The sequence below is a fragment of the Phyllostomus discolor genome, chromosome 2 (genome assembly GCF_004126475.2).
Source record: "Phyllostomus discolor isolate MPI-MPIP mPhyDis1 chromosome 2, mPhyDis1.pri.v3, whole genome shotgun sequence".
NCBI lineage: Eukaryota > Metazoa > Chordata > Mammalia > Chiroptera > Phyllostomidae > Phyllostomus > Phyllostomus discolor.
Window position 1 is genome coordinate 34,333,290 of NC_040904.2, and position 26,183 is coordinate 34,359,472.

Here is a 26,183-nt window from a genome sequence, read left to right on the forward strand (position 1 = left end):
AATAATCACTCATCAAGCAAAGAGCAGAGCTGTGCTATGGACTGATAAAACTCAAGATCTGTAATTTCTACCACCTTCATTCATGATCCAGGAGCCACTTCTTATCAAGGTAACTTTATCCTTTTGAACATTAACACATTTTTAAAAGCACAATACTAAAGTAAACTTAAATTTGAGCTATTTCAATAGGGTCTGTGGTCTTCTTTTAAGGGGTACACCTGCATTTTGAGACAAAGTGGCTTGCATTTTTAGCTAAGAAGTGCAGGGCAGTAACTGTCCTCTCACAGGGGGCGTGGGTGATCTTGGTCTATGGGCCAGAATCTAAGGAAGCATCAGAGGGAGCTAACCTTTACTCAGTATTTTTTACCTGTTTAAACAGAGTTATGAAGCCCAGCAATTCCACATTTAAAAGCCATGCACATAACTGAAAGTGGTCTTAGTAGAAGGTAAGATGTATATTTAACTTTTTCCTTTATTCCCATTTTAAAAATTAAAAATAAAATACACTTATTTCCTGGTTGCAATTCTACACTTCCTGGAGCTAAAAGCAGCATTGCATATGGGCAGAAATTCTCTTCTTCAGTTATATCATTTCACATTTGAAATCTACTAGGCAGGTTCCTCTCCTTAAAGCCTTGGATTATAGGGTCTTGACACTTTCCACTTCCTCACTGTCTTCATCTAGGAGGAACTAGAACAATTAGAGTGGATTCCTTGCTAATTAATCATCCAGATACAGGAGTGTCCAAGCTGCAGCCAACGGGCCGCATGCAGCCCAGGACGGCCATGAAGGTGGCCCAACACAAAATCGTACATTTACTTAAAACTTTATGAGGTGTTTTTGTTATTACGTGTCACAATGCATTCAATGTGTGGCTCAAGACAACTCTTCTTCCAGCATGGTCCAGAAACACCAAAAGGTTGGACAACCCTGTTAGAAGATTCACCTTCAACCACAACGGAACTGGAAAAAAAAAAACAAAAAACCCTGCTTTTAATTCTCTACCTACTTACTCTGTTACTGTCATGAATTGTCCTCCAGATTCAGAGATTTTTCCTATAAACTGCATCAAATAACTCAGGATTTGACTACAGAGGAGAAACGAATGACATGAGCCTGTTCAAAGCCAGAGGGCAAGCGGGAAGCAGAGCAAAGTCTAGGGCAGTGTGGCCCCGAGGATGCTGACTCAGAGCTGAGTCCAGAGGCCATGGAAATGGGAGGTTGGATGAAAGAAGTTGAAGGGATTAAGCAAAATATATACATATTATTTATATGATGTTATATACTGTATTATAATATAAATAATATATAGTATGTATAAGCAAAAAATTATATATAAAAAATATGAGGGCTGTCCAGAAAAGTCCAACCATTGTTAATGTCATGAGAATGGTTTGCGTGACATCAATGTAACCTGGCAGCCAAGGACAGTGGACTGGAATGCATGTGGGTGAACAACAATGACTTCACAGTATTAGTAAGTGGAGGTGGTAGACGCCATTGAGTGAGCATGTGTACTGTGTGGCTGTCACATTCAAAATGACCGAGCCAGCAGAGCAATGAATCTGCATCAGATTTTGCATTAAGATCGAAAAGTCCTCTGTAGAAACTATTTAGATGATTCAGAAGGTCACAGCTATGGGCAACTGGTGATTAGCTACTTCATTGCGACAATGTTCCGACTCATGCATCATGTCTCATGCAGAGATTTTTGGCAAAACGTCAAATGCCCCAAGTGACTCAGCCCCTTACAGCCCAGATTTGGCACCCTGTGCCTTCTGGCTTTTCCCAAAACTAAAATCACGTTTGAAAGGGATGAGATTTCAAACTATCAATGAGATTCAGGAAAATACCATGGATGGCAGTTGGGAGAACTGTGGGAGGTCCCAAGGTCCCTCCTTTGAAGGGAACCAAGATGTCATTGTCCTATGTACATTGTTTCTTGTATTTTATCTTCTTCAATAAAAGTCTATTTTTCATATTGCATGGCTGGATACCTTCTGGACGGACCTCACATGTATTAGACCTCGTACAGACACAGACAAGTGGTGATAGTGAGAGGGAAAGGGGGATGGGTGGTAGGCGGAGGTGGGCAAAGTGGGGGAAATAGGGATGGAAAGAGACTTTGCTTGGGGCGATGGGCACATGATGCAGCGTGCAGATATTTTATTAAATTGTACACTCGAAACCTGTATGGTTTTGTGAAGCAATGCCACTCCAATAAGTTCAGTTTAAAAAAAAAGTGGGGAAAGGTACATGCAGAAAGTCACTATCAAGAATAAAGGTAGACATCTGCCTTGAGGTTTAAACACACAAGTACAGGCTGGTTGCTTGAGTTGACAGCTGTTTTGTGAGAAAGGCTTGGGAATTTGGGATGAGGCAACCTCACTCTAGGGCTCCTTGGGTGGGAGCAGCATGAATAGTGGGAGCACACACTGCAATCCCTAGAGCTGGGAGTGGGTCCCAGTTCTCCCTTCTATAAATTGTGGCAGGTTACTCAAATTCCAAAAGCTTGGTTTCCTCATCTGTAGAATGAAAATACCACATTGCCACAATTCTAAGATGTATTTTCTACCTGCCTCCCCCAACACATACATACTTTTTCTGAAACTGATGTGACTCTTGTACTTTCTGTTTACCTTTAATGTGATGGTATTTGCCTTGTAAAACTGAAATTTGTTGGTGTGTCTTGTCATTAACAATGTCCTAGAATCAAGGAAATAGCAATGCCCACCTCAGTATTCTTACGAAGATTAAATGACATAACATATACAAGGCACTTTGACACACTGCCTAGAAAACAGTAACTGTTCAAAAGTGACACGTATTATTATTTTTGAAAGATCTGATGCACCTTGGGGTACATTATCAGAAGAGCAGCAGGCAGGAAGCAGCCAGTAATCCCAGCCTGGTAGATGGTCTACACTTGTTTAGTCTGAGGGCCACAGAGCAACAAGGCAAACCATGGGTAGTCAGAGAATAAGGGCTAGGTTGGAGAAGAGTCTGAAAAACATGCATTATAAGAAATGGTGGAGAAAACCTGGAGTTTTCAGGCTGAACCAAGATGAAAGCCTTTCAAACACCCCAAGACCTAGGGGTGTCAGTAGACATCTCCTCTGCAGTTCCAGGGGCTAGAGCTGGAACACAAGACTGGATGCTCTAGAGAGGCCGTGCCACTTCAGCATAAAGGACAACTTTCTAACACACTGAGCTCTCTAGAAGTGAAAGAACCCTGGGAAATGGGGAGCTCCCCAAAACAGGAAGCATGCAATCAGAGCCTGGACAGCATGAATTTGGCACTCTCCAGAAAGGCCTCCTTCCTGGTCTCTGGGGCTGCACCCTGTGTCCACTTCAACTCTAGAATTCCACACCTGACTCTTCCTCCTGCAGACCTGGGCTGGACCTCTGGGGGCCACTGAGTACGAGTGCCCCTAGGCTTCCATTAGCACAGGCTGATGGGAGGGAAAAGTTACCACTAAACTGGCAAAAAGGAAAAGGAGAAGATGATGAATTTCCTGGGTGGTCTGGTATTGTAACAACTCACATGGAAAGCAAGACTCAATTTGGAGACTGACAAATTCAACCTCAGGTAGCAAGAGGCAGTGTCTCTAGGGGCCATGGAGTGGAGAAGTATGAAGTCTAGTCCTCAGAGTAGGCACTTTGCAAGTCCTGAGACAGCTACCACCAGCATGCCTGACCTACTCCATGTAGAATGTTCCAGTTGGTGCTTAATGAGCCCATTTAAGATGCATACCAGCCCTGGCTGGTGTGGCTCAGTGGACTGAACGACGACCTTCAAACCAAAGAGTCACCAGTTCAATTCCCAGTCTAGGGCCCATGCCTGGGTTGCGGGCCAGGTCCCCAGTAGGGGGAGTGCGAAAGGCAACCACACATTGATGTTTCTCTCCCTTTCCTTCTCCCTCCCTTTCCCTCTCTAAAATTTAAAGTAAAATCTTAAAAGAAAAGATGCAGACCAGTTTATGAATTACGGCAAACTCTTGGTGAGATCCCATTCTTTTCTTCACACGTAGGCCAGCTTTCTTGTTGCCCCAGTTATACTCTATCCACAAAAAATAAAATCACAGTGAGATACTACTAAAAATATTACCCCTGTACCTATGAACCTCTACCCATACTTAGGGAAAACTGGTAAGATCTCAGATTAGAGCAGAAGCATAACTTTGAACTGTATCATCTTATCAGCATTCAGTTGAATACTGGTACTAAGCTTACTGTGAACTTTGTGATTCAATCACACTGTCAATGTTATAATCGGTTTATCTAAATCTCTCTGAGCAAAGGTGGTGGGTATCAGCCTTGTCCAACAAACAAGCCTCTTGCTTACTTACACTGGGCAATTAGTGGACCGTTTTAACAAGTCAAAATGAATGTCCCAGTGACAGAGCAAAAGGCCTTCATCACGGTCTTATTCCCTAGATGATACTACTTCTGGTCCTCAATTAGTCAAGGCTTACCACAGCTTTTGTCCAAAGCATTTCTTAACATTGATACCTCTGTAGAACCAGATACCGTTAGGAATCCATATGACATAAGATCAAAATTCTCCCTTCCACTCTGCACTGACCTTGTATCAGGTGCTAGGACAGGGTTTAGGAGCACAAGTCAGTAGCGCTCCATCAGTGATTCATGGGCCAGGGGAGAAAACGGGCTGTTAACAGCTCTCAGAGTGTGAAGGGAAGTCTGGGGGGGGCGGGGGGGCTGAGGAGACGGTGCTCCATCTGGGGACTGGGGAAGTGGCTGGTGGAAAGGCACATTGGAAAAGAATCTTGAAAGACCACACAGGAGTTCACTGAGCACACTCAGAAGCACATTCCAGATAAAAGAAACAGCTACGGTGTCTTGGACTATGTAATCTAAAGAACAATAAACTCTAACCCTGATATCTAAGCAAGGGAGCAAAGTAGAGTGAAGGCCATGGTGATTGTCATCAGATACCTGGGGGACCATCTGTCTAGGCACTGCTCCTCCCATGTGGAAGAGACTGTGAAATCCAGAAAGGAGGGGTACCTACAAGACCTTGCATCTCAGTTTACTACGTGTAAGAACATTCCAGGAAACAGAACTATTAAATAAGGAAATGACTTGCTTTGATCAGGCAAGTTTACATAATAATTACATAATTTTAGAGTCAGTTTGGGTTCTAATTCTGAGTTCATGGTAAGTGCTTAATAAATAGTAGATCTACATACTGGGAGCTGCTGAACTCGCCTACACACTGTGAGTTCCAACACCACACCAGCTGTCCTCTGTGGCCATGTCTCCTGCATGGGGTAGGAAGGTGGACTACAGACTATCAAAGCTCCCCCCCCACCCCCCACCTGGGGCTCTCATTTGATTATTTCCACCCATCTTTGATCTGGCATTTTTCCCTCAGCTCACCAGCAAAAACACTAAAGAAATGTCTGTTGAAAACCTGCTACATAAATGTTAGATATCATTACTATTGTTATTATCCTTTCCTCTGATATTATTTTTCTACTAAATTTATCATACCTGGTTTTGTTTTATTCCTGTGAGTGTGTGTATGTGTGTGTGTTTAATGGAATGCAAATATTCTTGCATGCCAACTCAGATCCTTAATAGGGCATAGATACAGTAACAAAAAAATGAAATAACATTCTACAGTTTCTTAAAAATGACACTAATAACAATAGCTGACATTCATTTAACACTTATTAAGCACAAAGCACTGTGGTAGATCTTTTATATACATTATTTCATTATTATTAATTATTAATTATTATAAGAGTCCTATAAGGTAAGTGCTAATATTATAATCCCCATTTTATTCATAAGGAAATTGAGTCTTAGAAAAGTCAAGTAACTCATTAAGCAGTGGTCTAACCTAACAATTTTGCAACATATATTATAAGACTATCATATTAATAGGTGTGTACTCCCATAAATTTTTAATTTGAATATTTTTATTTGCATCTTAAAAAGAGGAACTCCAGCTTCCAGTCAACACGTAGGCATAGGCAGAAATGGCTCACCTCCTCACACAACCACATCAAAATTACAACGAAAATATAGAACAACCATCACTCAGGAATGTCAGAAATCAAGTTGATGGAAGTCTGACAACTACACATCCATCCAGACTGGTAGGAGGGGCACAGACAAGGCACAGGCTGGACCCTCACCCATGAGTGGTGGATAAAAATTTAGGAGGGATATCCTGGGAGCGAGGAGTCCCACCCTCACACCAGAACACTCAGCCCCCCGGGTTCTGGAGCTAGGAAGATAAATCTCCACAACTTCTGGCTGCAAAAACCAGTGGGGAGTAAGTCGGTGGAAGAAACCTTCTGGAGGCCCAAGCAGTTCCTCTTAAAGAACCCACACAAAGACTCACCTACTCAGACTCACCTCCTCCGAGGTCCAGCTTGAAAGGTACCAGTGGTGTACAGGGAGAAATTGAGGTGTCTGGCATCAAGGTGAACAGAGGCCATTGTCCCTTTTCTGAACCCTCCCCCCATGGAGCCAGAGAGCTGATACCATATCTGAGACTCTATCAACCTGGCTCACACTGCTTGACCTGACTTGGAGATCCACGGAGACTCTACTCCACCCACTTACAGATCTACCCAAGCTGCTTTTCCAGGTGAATGGCGGGTCTTGCCTCCTGCTCACAACTTCCTAAATCACCTCAAACAAGCAACAGCTGGCCTCAGTGAGCCCCAGGCTCGGCACTAGCAGCAGTCAGCCTAGATTCACAATTTGAGTTTACCTGGGAATCTCCAAACCCAGCACATGTAGAAGCCATCTCAGATTGCATTATAACTCAGAAAGGGTAAACACAACCAAAACACAGGTTGACCTTGGCCTGTACCACTAGGAAAACCCAGGGCCAGTGCATCCAGTGGACAGCTACAGATCTTGTCAGAGCACCACCACCCTGCTCCTACACAGCTGATCCTCCACAGGGGGTGAAGGGTGGTGGTAAATGGTCACAGCCAATTCTTCCAGCTGGCCAGTCTGGATATATCCCTCCCATTGACCTGCCAACAGCAACCAAGGCTCAACTACAACAGGAGGGTGTACTCAGCCTACACGAAGGGTGCATCTTGAGCAGTCAGCCTGGCTGATAAGGGAGGCTGTGCCACTGGACCCTACAGGGCACCTACTACATTAGGCTACACTACCAAGACAGGGAGTTACAGCAGCACCACCTAATACATAGAAACAAACACAGAGAGGCTGCCAGAACAATGAGACACAAAAACATGGCCCAAATGAAAGAACAGATCAAAACTCCAGAAAAAGAGCTAGATGAAATGGAGGTAAGCAATCTATCAGATGCAGAGTTCAAAACACTGGTTATAAGGATGCTCAAGGAACTTACTAAGGACCTCAATAGCATAAAAAAGATACAATCAGAAACAAAGGATATACTAATTGAAATAAAGAACAATTTACAGGGAAACAACAGTCGAGCGGATAAAACCAAGAATCAGATCAATGATTGGGAACATAAGGAAGCAAAAAACAATCAATCAGAACAAAAAGAAGAAAAACAAATCCAAAAAAAATGAGGATGGTATAAGCAACCTCTGGGACAACTTCAAGAGGTCCAACATTTGTATCATAGGGGTGCCAGAAGAAGAAAAAGAGCAAGAAATTAGAAATCTATTTGAAAAAATAGTGGGAGAAAACTTCTTTAACCTGGTGAAGGAAATAGACATCCAAGTCCAGGAAGCACAGAGAGTCCCACATAAGATGGATGCAAAGTGGCCCACTCCAAGACACATCATTATCAAAATGCCAAAGGTTAAAGATAAAGAGAGAATCTTAAAAGCAGTAAAGGAAGTTAGTTACCTATAGGGGAGTGCCCATAAGTTTGACAGCTGATTTCTCAAAGGAAACTTTGCAGGCTAGAAGGGATTGGCAAGAAATGTTCAAAGTCATGAAAAGCAGGGACCTACAACCAAGACTGTCCTACCCAGCAAAGCTACCATTTAGAATCAAAGGGCAGATAAAGAGCTTCCCAGACAAGAAAAAACTAAAGCAGTTCATCATTACCAAACCATTATGATGTGGAGTGTTAAGGGACTTATTTAAAAGAAGAGCAAAACAAGGAACAATAAAATGGCAAAAATACATATCTATCAACAATTGAACATTAAAAACCAACTAAACAAACAGGAAGAACAGAGACAGAATTGGAAACTTCATAAACCATTTCTGACATGTTCAATCAGTCACAGCACCTTCTCCACACACTGAACAATATTTCTTGCATTTCAGTTGTGTCTTTTACCTTTCCTGAAATAATACAGCATAAGATGTGAAAAATTCTGTATCTTCTTCCATCTTCAATATTAAAATGGCTGCACAAAAATCCACCAATTTTGATTTTTTTAAATGCACACTGATATGACAGATGTCACAATACAGTCTAATAAAATTGTTCTGAATGAAGTTAAAAGACAACTAAGCACTACTAGAGACACTGTACAAAAAAAACATAATGAACTTTATGACCAATCCAAAACTACTGAATGCAAGCTATAATTGAATAAAATTTTTAAATTTTTTAAAGAGGAAAGAAATGTTGGACTTCCAGCAAGATGGAGGAATAGGTGGATGCACCGTACCTCCTCGCACAACCAAGAACAGAACAACAATAATTTACAACGATGATTTGCAGTCATAATATCAGAACTGTCAGAGGATTTATCTAAATGGAAGTCGGACAGCCAAGAAGTTGAAGTAGACCCGTACATCCAGACTGGTAGGGGACCACGAGCCAAGCGGGCACTGGGCTGGTGCGGGTCGCAGGCGCGCGGAGGTCGGGGGAAATTTGGTGCAAAATCGGCGCGACAGCAATCCAGGGCGCTGGAGCGCAGCGGTGCAGCGGTGATCCCTGAGTACGCAAGCAGCGGCTGGGGGAATCAGTGGGGCAGCGATTGTGGACCAGGGCAGAGCTCACGGCCCAGAAGCCCAGGGAAGCGTCTGGCTCCAGGAGAACAGAACGGTCGCCATTGATCCCTCCTGTCCCCGCTCCCGCCCCTGCCCCCACATATAACGTCACAATCTAGCGACTGGGGCTCCCAGCCCCGGTGAACACCTAAGGCTCCGCCCCCCACCGTAACAGAGCGACCAGACCGGAGAAAAAATAAATAAATAAATAAATAAATAAAATAATAGGAGAGATAGGGAAAGACATAAGACATGTTTCCAGCAGAACAGATCAGTCCCCCAGGATTCATCCTTTTGAGTGACCAAGAAATAGCCAATCTATCAGATGCACAGTTCAAAACACTGGTGATCAGGAAGCTCACGGAACTGGTTGATTTTGGATGCAAATTACATGAAAAAATGCAGATTACCATAAAAGGGATGCAGGAAGACATACGGAGGAGAGCCAATAGTGAAAGGAAGGAATCTGAGTCTCAAAACAACACAGTGGACCAGAAGGAAGATAGAATCAACCAAGCAGGAAAGCATGATGAAATAAGAATTCAAAAAATTGAAGAAAAGCTTAAGACCATCGAGGACACCTTTAAACGTTCCAACATCCGAATTATAGGGGTACCAGAAGGGGAGGACCAACAAGTGGAAAAGTTATTTGAACAAATAATAAAGGAGGACTTCCCCAAACTGGCAAAGGGAATAGTCTTCCAAGAAATCCAAGGAGCGCAGAGAGCCCCAAAGAAGTTGGACCCAAAAAGAAACACACCAAGGCACATCATAATTACATTAGCCAAGGTAAAAACAAAGGAGAGAATCCTAGAAGCAGCAAGAGGTAAGGGGACAGTAACCTACAAAGGAGTTCCCATCAGACTGTCAGCTGATTTCTCAAAAGAGACCTTACAGGCAAGAAGGGGCTGGAAAGAAATATTCCAAGTCATGAAAGACAAGGACCTACATCCCAGATTGCTCTATTCAGCAAAGCTCTCATTTAGAATGGAAGAGAAGATAAAGTGCTTTTCAGATAAGGTCAAGTGAAAGGAGTTCATCATCACCAAGCCCTTACTTTATGAAATGCTAAAGGGACTTATCTAAGAAAAGAAGATAAAGAAAAGACATGTATAGTAAAAGGACAGCAAACTCACAATTATTAACAACCACACCTAAAGCAAAACCAAAAGAAACTAAGCAAACAACTAGAATAGGAACAGAACCACAGAAATGGAGGGCACATGGGGGGCTAGCAGTAGGGGTGGGAGGAGGAGAGAGGGGGAAAAGGTATAGAGAATAAGTAGCATAGAATGTAGGTTGAAAATAGATAGGGGGAGGGCAAGAATAGTACGGGAAATGTAGAAGCTAAAGAACTCATAAGTATGACACATGGACATGGACTAAAGGGGGGGAACGTGGGTGAGAGAGGGGGTACGGGGTGGAGGGGAGTGAAGGGGGAAATGGGACAACTGTAATAGCATAATCAATAAAATATATTAAAAAAAAAAAAGAAATGTTCTACATTGACATTACCGTGATGGTTACACAACTGTCAATACACTAAAAACCACTGAATTGTATACCTTAAAGGGATCAACTTTGCAACATGAAAGTTATACACTATCAACAAAGCTGTCAAGGAACAATGTCCAGGGTGCAGTATCAGTGATCTTTAGTCACTTGTGTGGCTGCTGTCTTCCAGAGCAAACATGGAAACCAGATGTGCAATAAATAAGCCTGTGTCCAAGAACAAAACGTTCATACCACAATGATGAGAATACAAAACACGCCTGTGAAGTTAAAACCTTTCCTTGGAAGTAGTAATAGGCCTTTAGGGTCTTTCTCAAATGTCCTTAAGTAAGTGCTAAATGGTCTTAGGTTTTGATTTTTACCAACCCAGGAAAATAGAAATATAATTTCATTCATCACTACTAAACTGTTTGTAAATTAACAGAATGGAATATTAAAAATAGCAGCAATGGGTGGGGGGGAGGCAGTCAGAAGAGCTCAAAAGATCCAAAGGCTTCCATCAAAACCACTACAACCTTGTGGCCTTTGGGACACAGTCATTCTGAGCGTCATCTATAAAATGAGGAAGGGAAAGAATGAAGTCAACTCTCTCAGGTTCTATCCCACCTTCATTATTCCAGTTGGACAATCTCTTTTAAGGACTGTCTCAATGTGACTTGTCCCTTTCTAAACATTACCAACTGCTCTTAGACCAAGGAAGCATTATTACGACCCAATGGAAATCCATGAAAATGTCTTTCCTGGACCTATGCTTCAAGCATTTAAATGAGCTTCATCCCACACCCCTTTTTAAATAAACTATCTACTTTATAATTTTAATAGCTATAACATATAAAATTTTCAACCTGATGTATAAAGATCAAAAGAGAGTTTCCTACAATAATGTATAAGCACAGCAAAATAATTGCTCTCCAAGGTAAAGGTATCCTCTCCTTTACAAAAATTGATCTTGCCTCAACTGTGGCCTGTCAGTCTTAATATATTTTAATTTTTATTATTAAAAATTAACTTTTCTCAAAAGAAACCTTAAATTTATCAACTACAATATTTGAGGAAATTAAAATCATTCTTAGAGCCACCAACTTAAATGGAGTACTCGTATGGGTGACGTTAACCTCATACTAAATCTGGGTATGTCTTACTTTCTTTTTTTCTCTCCATGAGTAGTTTTTTATCTTTTTTAATACAAAGAAATGATGTTTAAAATATTAATAAGCAGAAAAACATAAGAAAAAATCAACTAGCAGAAATTCCCACCTTCAAAATAATCCCTAAACCCTATGAATTTAAGTTGACTACCCTTTCTGCTGTCTCCCTAGGCACTGCACACAGAGAAAGGTATGTTTTAAACATGGCCAGGTCTGTGATGTGCAAATAGTTTGATATACATTGTTTTAACTTAAAGATCTAGCATCACCACTTCCTTCTACTATAATTTATCATAAGTAAAATTACAGTAGTTGCACAATGGTCCATCATGCAATTTTCCTCTTGTACTGTATGTTAAATTTCCAACTTTTCCTGATAATAAATGATGCTTCAACGAGCATTTTTGCACTGAAAGCTCTCACACTCCTACCTAAAAAATTCCCATTTACTACCCTATTCCTTTTGTGATTTCTTCTCTTGGTTTTAGGAAGAGAAGGTGGTTTCCCATCCAAAGATCCGAATTTTTGATTGCTTTTTTCTTTTTTTTTAAAAAACTTGGCTCCTTAGTATTTTAATGTTATTAATGATTCAAAACTTATTTATCACATGTTTAAGTTTAAACCAAATGTAGGTTATTTGCCCACATTTTCAAATGCACATTTATATTTTTAAAGGAAACACATACCTCATATTCGTGGCTCTACACTAAGCCTCAGAAAGCCTTCAGGACTGACAAAAGACCAGAGCTTTGATTATCAGTAGGAAATCACACTGGGGAGAAATGAAGAGGCACTCACACAGGCCTAATTCAAGCTAAACAATAAGAACTGAGTTCCTAGCTTCAGTGTTTTATTATTTTAGCCTTAAAAAATCTCAAGAGTTCCAAGCCTAGCTTAGGTCGTTGAAAGACAGTTCCCAGTGCTGTGGGCTTACTCTCCAACGCGGACTGGTCACTACTGGTCTCATTTACTGACCACAGGCCACCTCCATATCCTGCTTTTGGTCACCACATTCTCGCCATTGGTCACTAGCAGAAGAGTTGAGAAAGCAGAACACACGCTGAGCCCCGGCCCCCCCACACCCAGTAGAACAGGAACAGATAGGCCATGCACGCCTTACTGGTGGATGGTGGACCAACAGAAGCATCTTCAAGTACGAAGAGCAACTCCGATGTCAGTATTTACATGGCTGCTTCTCATTATTAATGAATATCAGATTATATTTCCCAAGAACATCAACTTCTCGTGTCAATTATTTTTTCTCCACCACAGCACCCCTCCAAGGCACAATACTGTTACTGCTGCTTATTAGCTGCTAGGACTTGAGACAGATTACATAACCTCCCTGAGACAGTTTCCACAATGGGAAAATGGGGATAATAAAGACATTGACCCCTCTGGGTGGTTGTGAGGATTAAATAAGAGGCTTAGAACAGGCCTACCCTTAGGGAATGTTTTTGAGAGCTAGCTGTTATTATTCTTAACCACTACCTCTGATACTCCTGCCATTACATCACCCCCAGAAATGCCAGAGGGGAGACTTAAATTAGCTTCTTCAGAAAGAGAGAGTAAACTGGGAGGTCTGTGGTCAGGTCAGACCTGGAGTAAAATCTGTCCTCAGCCTTTGTGACGCCATTAGGAAGTCTGTACGTACCATGGTCGTGAGTGAAACAGTGAGTTTCTGGGGGGATGGAATCACAGCCTCCCCCACTTTCTGTCCCTGCTCCCTGATTTGTAAGCACAAGATCCATGCACACAGGCATCTTCAGTGAGCAGGGCTAAGAGCAAACCCCAGAGGTTAAGCAAGAAAAAGGTCGCAGGGGCCCTGGTCATTGCAGCCATCGCAGGAATCCCCACAAGGCAGAACTGCAGGCTGAGAGTCCACACCTTCCAAAAGGCACATGGTGAAGGTTAAGACCATGGGCGGGAATGAGAATAATGTGGGGTGTGTGAGTGGAACAGGCCCACAGGTGAAAATTTATCAAGGTTCAGCATTCAGAAAACCACCTCTAATATCACAATGACCCCTACTTACTCATTTCTTTTTCAGAGTGCTTATGATCTACTACTGACGTTCGGGTTTCCCAATGTTTGGAGGGTGGGCCAACTCATGCTGAAATAATTCACCTAAGGATGTGTGTCCAACATCAAAACTCAGATTCACTTTAAAAGGAAATAAGGTTCACATGCTTCTGGATCATCAGCTACGTTCACAAGCCTTTGAACATTAATGAGACATCTGGAGTACTTGGAATAACAACAAGAAAGTACGCTGGATAAAAAGTAATGAACTCAGCCCTGGCCGGGTGGCTCAGCTGGTTGAGTCGCTGTCCTGCACACCAAAAGTCGGCAGGTTCAACCCTGCTCAAGGCACAGGCCCAGGTTGCAGGTTTGGTTCTGGTCGAGGCCTGTACAGGAGGCTACCAATGGATGTTTCCTTCTCACATTGATGTTTTTCTCTTTCCCCTTTCCTCTCTCTAAAATCATTAAAAACACATCCTCAGGTGAACATTTATATATATATATATATATATATATATACACACACACACACACACACATACATATATATATAAATTAATTAAAGTGTAACTTAAAAGGAGTGGAAATGAAAAAAATGCCTATCCCTATTTGATTTTTGCCCAAAGGCTGAAATGCAACAAAACGAAAGTAGTCTGGCAAGACGAGAGCAAGAACTGCAGTGCGTGTTACAAACCTAGAATCAGGAATAAGATTTGCTTAAATATATTATCCCATAATTACAAATTTTGAGCACTCTACAGTCTTTTTTTTCTCCCCATGTTTGAAAAAAAATTATTTTAATGGATATTCTTTGGGAAAACCCTAAAGTTTGGATTTTAGGGAGTTTCCCCTCTTAGTTTATCCTTTGTTTCATTGTTTATTTCTGTTTCTGATCAGTGGTATTTTGTTTTGTTATCTCTAGAAGAAAAGGACACAAAGCACTTGTGAACACAGAAACAGACCTAGCACCCGCACATCAGCTTTTCCAGGCATCCATGCAAAATAAGCACAAACAAATAATCAATGAGTAAAATGTCTTAACATTGTTCTTTTAAAATCATTGGGCAGCTACAATCAGATTGACAAAAGTCTTCCTTTAAGATTTAAATTAATAACACCTCCTAGTTAATAGCACATGCACGCAACAATAGCATATATTAAGCAAGTCATAGCTGGTAGATTTGCTGTTAGGGAGAGGACCTGCGGAGCAGGTCGGTGATGTGGCTGCACAGTTAGGTCTTAGGGGTTAGGGGTGCAGCCAGTTTTGTAGCCCTGACATGGCATATAGCCATAACTTGACAACTTCAGCCTCAGCAGAAATGGGAACTGGGTCCTTCAACCTTTGTAAATCACCTCAGAAATTTTTTTAAGCACCTATTTCTCTCTCCATTCTCCCTTGATTGTACCACACTGAGTTGAGGATGAGAGAACAGACCCTCTCCAAAACACTGTATTTCCCAGCAGGAAAAACAAAAAAAACCCCACAGGAGACTAAAATGGCAATAACAGAAGCACCGTAGCACATTTTAAAACATTAGTACAGTACCTTGAACAAAAGCACTCTTAAAAATAACATAAACCAAAAGCATATTTCTTAAAGTTTTGTAAACTCAAAACATCATCGAACTGAACTCGTGTTACAGAACAATTGTATGCTGGATGGCTTCAGTGACAGACTCACAGAGGACAAATTGCTCTCTAGACCTTTAAGGACACTAAGGAAAAGATTCTCATGATACTTAGCTTTCCTGACTTAATTTCATTTTATTACTATAAGCAATAATCTTTACAGTCCCACCTACTCCTAGAGCAACCTTGGATTCTGAGGACTCACTCAAAAACAGTGACAGTAAGGAAGGAATTCAGTCCAGTTTACTCCACCTGTACACACTGCCAACATCAGTTGCTAGGCAGGTATTTTACGAGGCATTCTAGGAAAATGCCACATGTTTCAAAGAGAAAATTAAAACGATATTGTGGTTCATTGTAACTCTCAGGGCAGGCCCCAGGGAGAACCCTGCGCGCCATGAGTGTGGGCGGGACGCCGCCGCTAGCTGGGGCGCAGCGCCCTGCTGCCGAAAGTTCAGAAATAAACTGGAACCAACTGTATATACAATCACAGTGATGCCCAAAAGATTTAAGGAGAGGACACCAAAAAGAGTAATTCTGAAAAAGGAACTGAAAACGCTTACAAACAAGAGCAAATCTCTAGACTGCAAATCCAACACACACAGGACATTTCGTCTCGCATTCCACTGCATTTAAGAGTGTCAGACAATGCATATATTATAAGGACCATCATAGCTCCCAGCCTCCATTATTTTGTAGAAGGACACGGCGACATCACAAATGCTGTGCTGTCATTTCATTGCCCAGCGAGCACAGAAAAGAAATCTGACATGCAGCACAAAGTTCAAAAGGTTTCGTACTAACCTGCGGCCCCTGTGAAAAGAGTCGCTTCATGCTGCTTCAAGGAAAGAATCCTTACTTCAAAGCTAATCTCCAAAGCAGCTGATAGCCGAGAGGGGAAAACACTGAAGGCCCTGAGAATCCACATACACAGGGAAAGCAGTCTGTTCCCTGTTTTTGGCCGCCTCCCTAGAGGCAACTCAAGTCAAAGCCAAGCCCACAAAGCACTTTAGCCTATAAGCTTTAGTAATGAACTGGAAACCACACCCCACATGTTAACTAGACACTGGGCTACTGTGAGAAATATAAAATCCACAGACAGAATGAGCGCAGGCTTCAGGCTTTGTTTTTGTACTTGCTGTCTAAGAAAACTGTAACACACAAACTTGAAGAGAATGCATACTTTGTTCCCCGTCAGATACTCACAAAAGTGACTCATTTATTTTAAGCAAGAGGAATACAGTCTGCCCTCCACTAGGGCAGGGAGCTGAGTCTCACACTGTTACCCAAGTTGGGTGGTGGTGGCAGTAACACACGGCCCCGCAGTGTCATGAGAGGCACACGTGAAATTGCTGTTTCTGAGTCTCAAAGTCGCACATTGTCTACGTTTTTAGATTTTGGGGGGGGTCACATTACAAAGGTCTAAAACCTCATTAATCACTAAAGTCTAAAAGCTAATTTAAGTCCAAGAAAAAAATTTTTTCAAAGAACCTTCTAATTTCTAATGCTCACTTGGTGCCTATAAACCTGAAAATCACTCATAATTCAATCTCATACATATGTGATAAAAAGACTTTTGATAGTTTTTGAGTTTTTTATCATTTAAAATAGAACTTAATGTGACTCAATATGGTTTCAAAGTATAGAATGTAAATTTATTTTTCATTCTAGGAAAATGTAATTGATGATTTCCTTAAGGCACTTATTTCTTAAATGTCAATAATGTTCTAGTATATTGCCTAAGACAGAACAAGAATCCATAATATGCTTTTTAATATAATGTGTCTCCAATATACACAATTTTCCCCTAGTTTTCAATTCCTAGAAGAGTTTTAATTCTAATAGTTTGATTTCTATCTTATTTAAATAAGAGCTATATAACATAATGGTCCAGTTACCTAACCTTATTGCTTCTTTTAAGCCATAAGATTGGATCAAATATTCCAAGAAAAACTTGATTCACTTGTTGCCAAATAGATTTTCGTGTATTTCTGGAACAATTTGAGTTACTTAAAACCTATGAAACGTAAGTCATCAGCCTATGAGCCCAACAAGATCAGGCAGGAAAATCCCAAAGACTCCCTCACATCTGAGAGCCGCCGGCCTCCTCCACCCTCACCCAGGACAGGCTCCAACAGCGTCTCAAGGGGTCACGTGAGAATGAGAGAAGCAGCGGAGGCACCTCCTGCAGGAAAACTACCCTAAAAAGGAGCCACTACCCCACCTGGTGGCAAAACTAAGAAAAGGCTAGAACAGTTAAACTTGGAGGTCGGAAGAAAAACAAAAACACTAGATTATGAGAGTACACTAATGTCACATACAACGTGTAGTAAGTATCATGAAACATTTTTCCCCACAAGAGTAGATTATTTCTAGGGGATATGAAAATACTCATGCAAAAAAGTATGTATATTCAAAACCATCTCTTTATGTGGATCTGCTTTGCAAACATGTATGATAATTTGCATTCAAAGAAAAATCCCCTGATGAATAATATTGACTTTTCCTTTACCCAAAGATCTGCAAAAAAAAAAAAAAAAAGAATTCTGTGAAGCCCGCTTAATCTCTGAAATGAAAGAAATATGGAAGTATGTCCAATTCATCTTGGTCACTACTGGTGGGATGGTGTCTCTATCTTTCTACATTAAAAGGTTGTATTCCCAGGATTTTTCTTACCTTTTATCAAAAAGTGTTTCATTTGTCTCATATTAATTATGTCTGCTAAAATCAGACCTCCAATATTTATCTCAATGGAAATAAGAACAATTAAACACTGGGTTTCAAGTTACATTATGGTCTTTACTAAAACTCCAGTAAAAATTAAAGAGTTTTTTAAATGAGCCCAAGTCATATTACTAAAACTGAAACTAATAATTATAGCTAATGTTCAAGTTCTTACTATAAGTTATCTCTGGTTCTAAACTGTTTTACAAGTATTAACTTATTTAAAACTCACCACTCTATTATTAAACCAGTTTTACAGATGAGAAAAGCAAGGCACCTAAATTACGGTATCATGCCAAGGTCAAATAGCTAGTGGTGGAGCTGGGACTAGACTCCAAGCAGTTGGGCTCTGAAGGCAGTGCTCCTAAGCACATACTTTAATAATTCTGCCCCCGGACTACCCAGCACTTGTGAAATCTGGCCACAGTCTGGTCAAAGCACAGGAAGAGGAGATGGCTGGACAAGAACTGCTCTGTAGACAGTCCTCGTGATGGCGCAGGCTGGATATGAGAGGCTTGCCAGCAAAGCAGACACAGAACTGAGAAACCTGAAGGCAATATGGCAGGGAAGGGACCCCCAGGTAGAGGGCATTCACTGGCCCTGCCAAAGCAAAGGAGAAAATGGGGAGCCGGCCATTGGAGGGACCACAGGGAGCTCAGGGAGGCTGGGGGACTTGCAGGGGCAGAAAAAAAACCCACTGTAAGGAAGGCAGGAGTCCTCTGATGTCACATCACGGAGGCATAGAGATGTAGAGAGATTTTAAACCAGAAAGTGATCAGATGTACATGTTGGAAAGATAAGTTAGGAGAAACTAGGCCTTGCAGAGTAAGTAGAAATTTAGAAGATGTTGCAGGTAAGGGGAAAGGCAGACCAGTACTTCTAAACATACAAGGTTACATTTTCACAACCTTTATCAAAGAGGCTGGGGCAATAATCATTGAGTGCTCACCAGCTCTCTTGTTCAAGTTCGGACTGGGACCTGAGCCACGAGGAGGTTGTTAACATCATCCACAGAGCTGGGGACACAGAAGGAAGACTAGGCTGGCAGGAAGAGGGAGGGGGGATGGCCAGGGTGAAGGGCTGGCTTCAGCGGCTGTGTGTGAGGTCCTGGGGGCCATCCGGCATGCAGGAGCGGCAGGAGATGCAGGAGATGCAGGGCTGGTGCTCTATCCAGTCTGCTGCCCAGACAGGAGGGCTACAGCTAGAACTCCGTGCCCAGGAAGGCGGCTGCAGCTGGAGGGCAGCAGCAGGACGCGGTGACTTGGCCCCTGGAGAGTGCACAGGGAAAGTGCACAGGGAAAGGGAAAGGGCAATGTCGTCCAGGAATGGGTTTCTGGGATCTCAGACTGAACTCGGGCCATGGGTCGGGGGAAATTTCATTTTAATTTTTACTAACTTCCAAAACTAGCCATCCCTGTGTCTTGTCACAACTAGAAATCAAAGAAATCCTATCACATTGCCAGTTGTTGCAAATATCTCAAAGTATCATTTCCACTCATCTCCACTTTAAAATTATAGTAGTTATTAGACCTACCACTAGCTCTTGGTATGTAATGCATTAATAAAGACTGTATATTACAATATTACATTTTTGGTATATGTATTGATAATGATCTATTAGTATATATAAAAATATACTGGTTTCCTTCATAATCCTATGCATTCTGATTTTATGCACTTACATTTATGCATTAAACATTAGTCTGAAAATGGATTCATTAGCTTCACTAGAATGCCAAAGGGGTTCTGTGGCACACACACAAAAATGTGAAGAACATCTGATGTAAAGGGGTAAAGAAAAACCCATAGGAATGCATTTTTAAAAAATGCATTCAGAAAAGAAGAGACCTACAACGGGAGGACCCACGATTCAAACCCAGAACTTCTGACTTGTGTTCTTCCCTCCACCAACTCCACACCCTAAAATAGTAAAAGTAGTAATCCCTTCATTTGCGCCAATAAAGTGCTTTCACATGGATCACCTCAGTAGCTTATCGCAAAGTCCCAGAGCAAGAAAAGGCAAATGCTAATCTCCCTGAGACCTCAGAAATCCACAGCCCAAGGAAACACCGGGCCCTGGGGCCAGAGCACTGTACCAGTCCCGGCGGGTAGCTCGTGGCATCTTCCACTCCACCCCAAGGAGCCGCAGTCACGAGCACACAGGAGTCCGAAGAAGAGCAGACCCCACAGAGCACGTGAGCTAGAACCTGGTCGGGAGAGAAAGGTCCAGAAGCGTGCTCATTGTCAGGCTTCCATCTGCAGGCAAGGCAACAAGTTATCGGGATCCTTTGCTCGAAGCTCATGTATTCAGTTCTGATCGGTGATCCAGGGTGAATTACAAGATTTGCAGTATTTCCACTGTTTGAGTTTCCTTTGGCTATATAACGAGAACAGAAGCCTGTACTTAAGCAATTAGCCTGAAATTAGACAAGCTGGAACAAGGCGCGCTCTGTTCCCTCCTCACTGTGCCCACCAACTGGCGTCCATTATTTAATCTGTGACGCGTGTTGCCAGGGCCGCGCGAACGACAATGTCTCTCATTGTCTGCCCGTCCGCTCCCCTACTCTGTAACATCTGTCATGGCTCATATCTGTACTTTATTTTGTTCTCTTACTTTTACAGGGTAATTTTCTTAATTACTACAAATTGCTCTGAAATGTATTCTGACCCTCCAAAGAGGCAACGACATTTTATAACTTGGCAATAAAATCTGAAGGTGCGCAAGCAGGCACCCTTTCAGGTTCCTGCAAATTTATACAAAATTATATCATGGGTGGCTAGATAATTTTTTAAATAACCTTATTGGTTCCCAGATTACTTCGGCCTCTCGCATAATGCAGGCTTTCCTTTCACACAATACTGAGAGCATGGCTTTACATGACTGACATAATATGCTCTTCTGAAAAACAAGTTGAGTATTTCTTAATACACATGTTAAAATGTAACTTGCTATGTTTATTGATTGACCTTGAAGGTCCAAGTTTCTCTATTCTTTTCTTCCTTTTTTATATAAGGATACATCGTGACATTGTCACGCGCCTCTAGTCACAGCCACCTGAGAACTAGAGTGAAAATTCTTGTGGGTAAAAAAGAAAGTTCAAAATTGGTTTCCAGGCCTCTAGAACAGAGGAGAGGGTGGGGCCGCCAGCTGCTGCCTCTCTGTGGACACACAGACACATGAACACATGGGCTCAGCACACCCATCCACTCAGAGTGCAGCAGAAGGTAACACCGCAGCCGCCTGCACTGTGGGGAGAAGGGCCTGAACCTGCAGCCACAAGCCCGTGGTATCTTACCTTCTAACCACCCAGAAGCACTTCCTTCCTTGCTTGCCCAGTCTCAGAATGGAAGGGCTTCCGGTCCCCCAGGCAGTTCTTATAGCCTGACGCCACTTGCTTTAATTCCTACCCTCTTTTCTCCGAGCTGCTCTCAAAGTGCTTCTGCACAGGACCTCCAGCCAAACTGGCTTAATCCATTTTTCAACCCCTAGTTCTTCTTCCCCAACAAAATTTCAACCAGAATAGGTAATATGGGAATTTCCCTACCAATTCTCTTCTCTCAAGCAAATGGTCTAGCCAAGCAAATCCATCTTACAGTACATCCAATGCCTGGTAGTTGTCCCGTGCTAACTCCCTTCATTAATAGGTCATCATTGCTTAAACCTTCCAGCCTCGTCCACCCATTGTTTATTAGTTCCCTGTGCATTCACTCAATTCATCCATCAAGCCAATATTTACTGAGGGCACCCCTGCAGCAAAGTGCTAGGCATGCAGCACACAGAAGAGGATAAAGAAATGTACTCTTGGCCCTGGGGAAGCTTACAGTTGAATTCTCTTGCCAATGGCTTCTCATTCTGCTCTTTCATTGCTTTTGTCCCTCTGAGAGCCCCAGGGTCATGTGCCTATGCAGAAGTGTCCACTAACAAACAGGAACCAGTCTGGGGTTTTCCTGACTTTATACAGTAAATTAGGCTGTCTGGTGAATTTCCTTCCTTAGGATATGGTCAGCTGTGTTCAACACAGACCCACTTTCTGGATCAGTTATATTGAAACGGCCCATTTGCACTAATTTTCCCCTTTCTTGAGATCAAATTACTTTCGTTTGGCAATTCCTTCAATGTTTTTGGTTAAATAAATACCTGAATGCCCACCGGTGGCTGGCATTTCTCTCACACTGCAGCAGCTGGCTGTACGAGGAAAACCTCACGGGCGCTCTCCCTTCTGGGAGCACACCCAAGCCTTTCTCCCTCTGCTTTCCCCCAGGCGTGTGGCCTTCACCTTTCTCTGTCCTAAGCTCCAAGGGCCCTTCCTTTGTCTTTGTGACTCGTTTCCTAAGCCCATTTCTTCTACAGCTCAGAAGAGAACAGAACAGAGGAGACACCATAATGTTAACCTAAGAGAAAATGATATGGATTTGTGCATCAGAAAAGGAATCTAAAGTATATCTGCATATGTTATAATTCGCTTAGATATCAACATGCCCAGGAAATAAAACTAGGGAGGTATTTTCCCTTCTAAACATTCACAGCGTGGTGTTCCTGCTCATAGTGTGGGCCGTGTGTGGGGGGCAGGTGCAAACGGGACCGGCTGATGCAAGTTAACGCCAGAGCCTCCTGTGAAGCAGTGAGCACACTGAGCCTGCATCCTCACTGGAGAAAAGGGAACACGTTTCCCTGATAATATAATGAAATTCAAATAACATGGGAATTCATTTTTTATGAAAAGGAAAATTTTTAAAGTATTTGTCATCCTCAAGAACAAAATGAACCTTTGTGTTTGTGAGTGCACTTGCAACCTCTCTTTGTAAGGTCTGAAAGGGACTATGTGGACCTGTGAACTGATAAATTGGGTGAGAGAGAAAAAAGGGATTATCAGTTTACCAACCACTGAGAAAAGCAGGCCATGTTCACAAGGTAACACCACGGAGGAGGTGGTGGGGATGGGCATATCCTGACGCACAGAATTCCCAGATGGCTTACACCTGAGTCCAGTTAGTACGTTAGCAAACCAAACAGCTTGCCGCTGGCTTTCTAACAAACTGTCTGTCATTAGCTTCCCAAATAAAAGCCAAAACCAACAGACAAAAACAATACAGCAACAAAGAAAGCAAAATACACTTTTATATACATTTTTTTAATTGCACTAAAAAGCATTTCATGTCTCCTGCACACTGACCCAGAGAAGTACTGTCAGGATGACGGTGAGGCTCAGTTTAGTCCTGGACCACAGAGCTCTGACACAGTTGCTGATCTTTGGTTTTTCACTCCATGAAAGCGCATCACTGCTGAAGACAGTTTGAGAAGACAAAGAAGAGCACTTATTACAGTGCAGATCTATCTTGGCAACACTCCTGTTGCCAAGTCCAATGATCCGTTTGCGCTTAAATTCCCTGCTGCCAGGGAGTTGGTTTGCATCTGTTAATAAGACAGCTTATTGAAATTTTATTACTTCATTCCAATATCTACTGAGTTCCTACTATCTGCTATGCACTGTGAGGCACTGCAAACTCAAGAACAAATAAGACAGACTGTCTTCAGAAAGCTGGCAAACTCACAGAGAAAGCAGCCTCCATGGCCCACGAACAAAAGTATACTGTGTACAAATGAAGCTGTGCATGGAAGTGCCATGCAAACGTGGAGAGGGGCAGGAGTGATTCAGGATGCCCGGAAAGTGAGTTGTAAGGGAAGACGTCAGAGAGGTGTAGGATGTTTCCCTGTAAGTGCACGAGGGAGTAACGACATCCTTTTCAAAGACCCAAAGAGCAGGAGAGCACCTGGCACGCTGTGGCCCTGAGAACCCCTGCAGAGAGAGCAACAAAGACAGGGCCAGAGAGAGGGAGGGAAGGAGAGAGAGAGAGAGAGGGTGTGTGTATGTATACTGGGGAAGCTGGAAAAAGTTGAAAAACCATGTGACAGCCACACTGAGAAAGGTCTTGCAATCATCTGACTCAGTGTTCTCCCAAAATTCATATGTTGAAATCCTCACCCCCCGAAATTTTGTACTAGGAGATGGAGTCTTTGGGAGGAGTTTAAGCCATGAGGGGGGAGCCCTCATAAATGAGATTACTGATTTATAAAAGAGCCTCCAGAGAGCTCCTGGCCCCATTTAACAACAGGGGGAGGACCTGGCTATGAACCAGGAAGAGGATCCTCACCAGAAGGAGGCTATGCTGGTATCTTAATCTTGGACTTCCCAGCCTCCAGAAGTGTGAGCAATACATTTCTGTTGTTTATAAGATGCCCAGTTGGCAATAGTTTGTTATAGCAGCCTGCACAAACTGAGACAGATCTGGAATGCCATGCTAAGGAGTTTTAGATCCAATCTTTGGTGATGGAAAGCACAGAAAGATTTTAGCTGTAGAATAACATAACCTATTCTGTGTTTTACAAAGATCACTCTGTAAAGCTGGAGGCACAGAATCAGCAATATTCTAGGATTCCACCTGCTTGAGCAGTGGCCACAGTAGAAATGGAAAGAAGGCACTGAGGAGGTACTTAGTAACCAGCTGAGTCCAGAGACAGGGAGGCACTAGGGTCAAAAATGGCCACATTTCTTACCTAAAGAAGGAAGTTTTGCCATGAGAACCCAGCCCCCTCCAAATGCCATCCACAAATAAACATACACCAAAAGATCTAGAGTATGTATTACGAAAATGAATTCCTGCTGATATAAGGAAACATAGGAACAGAGTTCTATAGTGTGCCCCTTTTTTAGAACTCCCATTCATGTATACAACAAGTCTCTATTAGCATGGACTATGGTGCCCGACATGGTGCTAGACACTGTGTGGGGGACAGCGCTGCAAACAAGACAACGTGTCAACTCTTTGGGGGATGGTGGGTGGGGGTGCTGCAGCAGCAACTATATAACATGAGAGAGCTAGCTCAGCAGCAATGGAAAAGCAAAGCAAAGTGATGGAGTAGGACAGGGTTCTATTCTAGAGAGATGGTCAGGAAAGGTCTCTGTGATCGGCGATATTTAAGCAGAGATCTCAAGGAAGTGAGGACACAAACCCCACCACAGTGGGACCCCTTCGGTTCGTATCTCACTAACTGCAGCAACATTCACTGCACGCCTCAGAATCTGCGTCCACATCCTAGAAGAGATCTGCCGTGAAACCAGCCCCTAAGAGTTAGACCTGGGTCTCTCGTGGAATGTTCAGATGTGATCTCAAAATTTTCTGCACAGATGCAGTCACGTCCCTCCCTCATATTCATGGCTATTAGATTCCTGCACACAGTGCACGCTACCTCCAGGGGCTTCATGCCTCCTGAGCTTACAGTCAAGACGGCATCGTGAGGGCCAGCAGAGTGACTTTACCATTCTCCCTACCCACCCGACCACAGGGTCGCTGAGTCTCATTGCACTTGGGACTGCCAGGGGCTAGCGCTGAGCTTGGCACAGAGTGAAGAGTCAATAAACACTTAAACGAATGAATAAAAGTCCTGATTTCAAATTCCATCTGAGGGAATAATATACTTAAATTTGTTAGAAAAATCCCATAATCTGTGTATCCTCTTCACAGAACTCAAACCAGACATATTTGCAACTCTGCCCGTACAAAAGTCACCAATTTCTCTTTTCAAGTAAATTTAAATAAGAAAACATAACTGAGTTTTTTTTTTCAAATTCTTTATCTGCCTTAAAACATTCCCACCTATATTTAATATAAAGAATATAAACATTATGGAATTAGTGGTGATTGATGCACATTGTGAGTATACTAAAAATCACTGAATTGTATACTCTGAAAGGGTGTACAATTTATGAAATGTGAGTCATATCTCAATAAAGCCATTAATTTTTATAAAAGAATCAAGGACTCTCAATAAAAGATCAACGAGCATCTGAGTCTCATCAACAAAAACAGACTTGCAATGCTACCGATTTTTGCCTTAATTACAAAAGCCATTATTGGTTTGGATAAAGAATGAACGTTAATATCTCTGTATAATCTAGACAAAAAGGTACAAGTGAGCCCTGGCTGGTGTGGCTCAGTGGACTGAGTGCCAGCCTGCAAACCAAAGGGTTGTGGGTCTGATTCCCAGTGGGTTAGATCCCTTGCCTGGGTTGTGGGCCAGGTCCCCAGGTATGGGTCAGGTCCCCGGTTGGGGCCATATGAGAGGCAACAACGCATTGATGTTTCTCCTTCTCTTTCTCCCTCCTTTCCCTTCTTTCTAAAAATAGATAAATAGAATCTTTTTTAAA

At 42.4% G+C, this 26,183-nt stretch overlaps 1 protein-coding gene across 4 annotated transcripts in view; it reads right to left on the reverse strand.

The window, feature by feature from the left end:
• PLD1 (phospholipase D1) overlaps positions 1–26,183 on the reverse strand; it is a 182,378-nt gene that overhangs the window by 137,126 nt on the left and 19,069 nt on the right. Inside the window, exon 1 of one of the 4 annotated variants that reach the window (XM_028504911.2) lies at positions 16,057–16,309. The exons of 2 other annotated variants lie outside the window; for them this stretch is intronic. The gene's annotated coding sequence lies outside the window, so the exon portion shown is untranslated. Of the gene's footprint in view, positions 1–16,056; positions 16,310–26,183 lie in introns of those variants that run through there. One more of the 4 variants, XM_028504912.2, reaches the window with a different exon arrangement.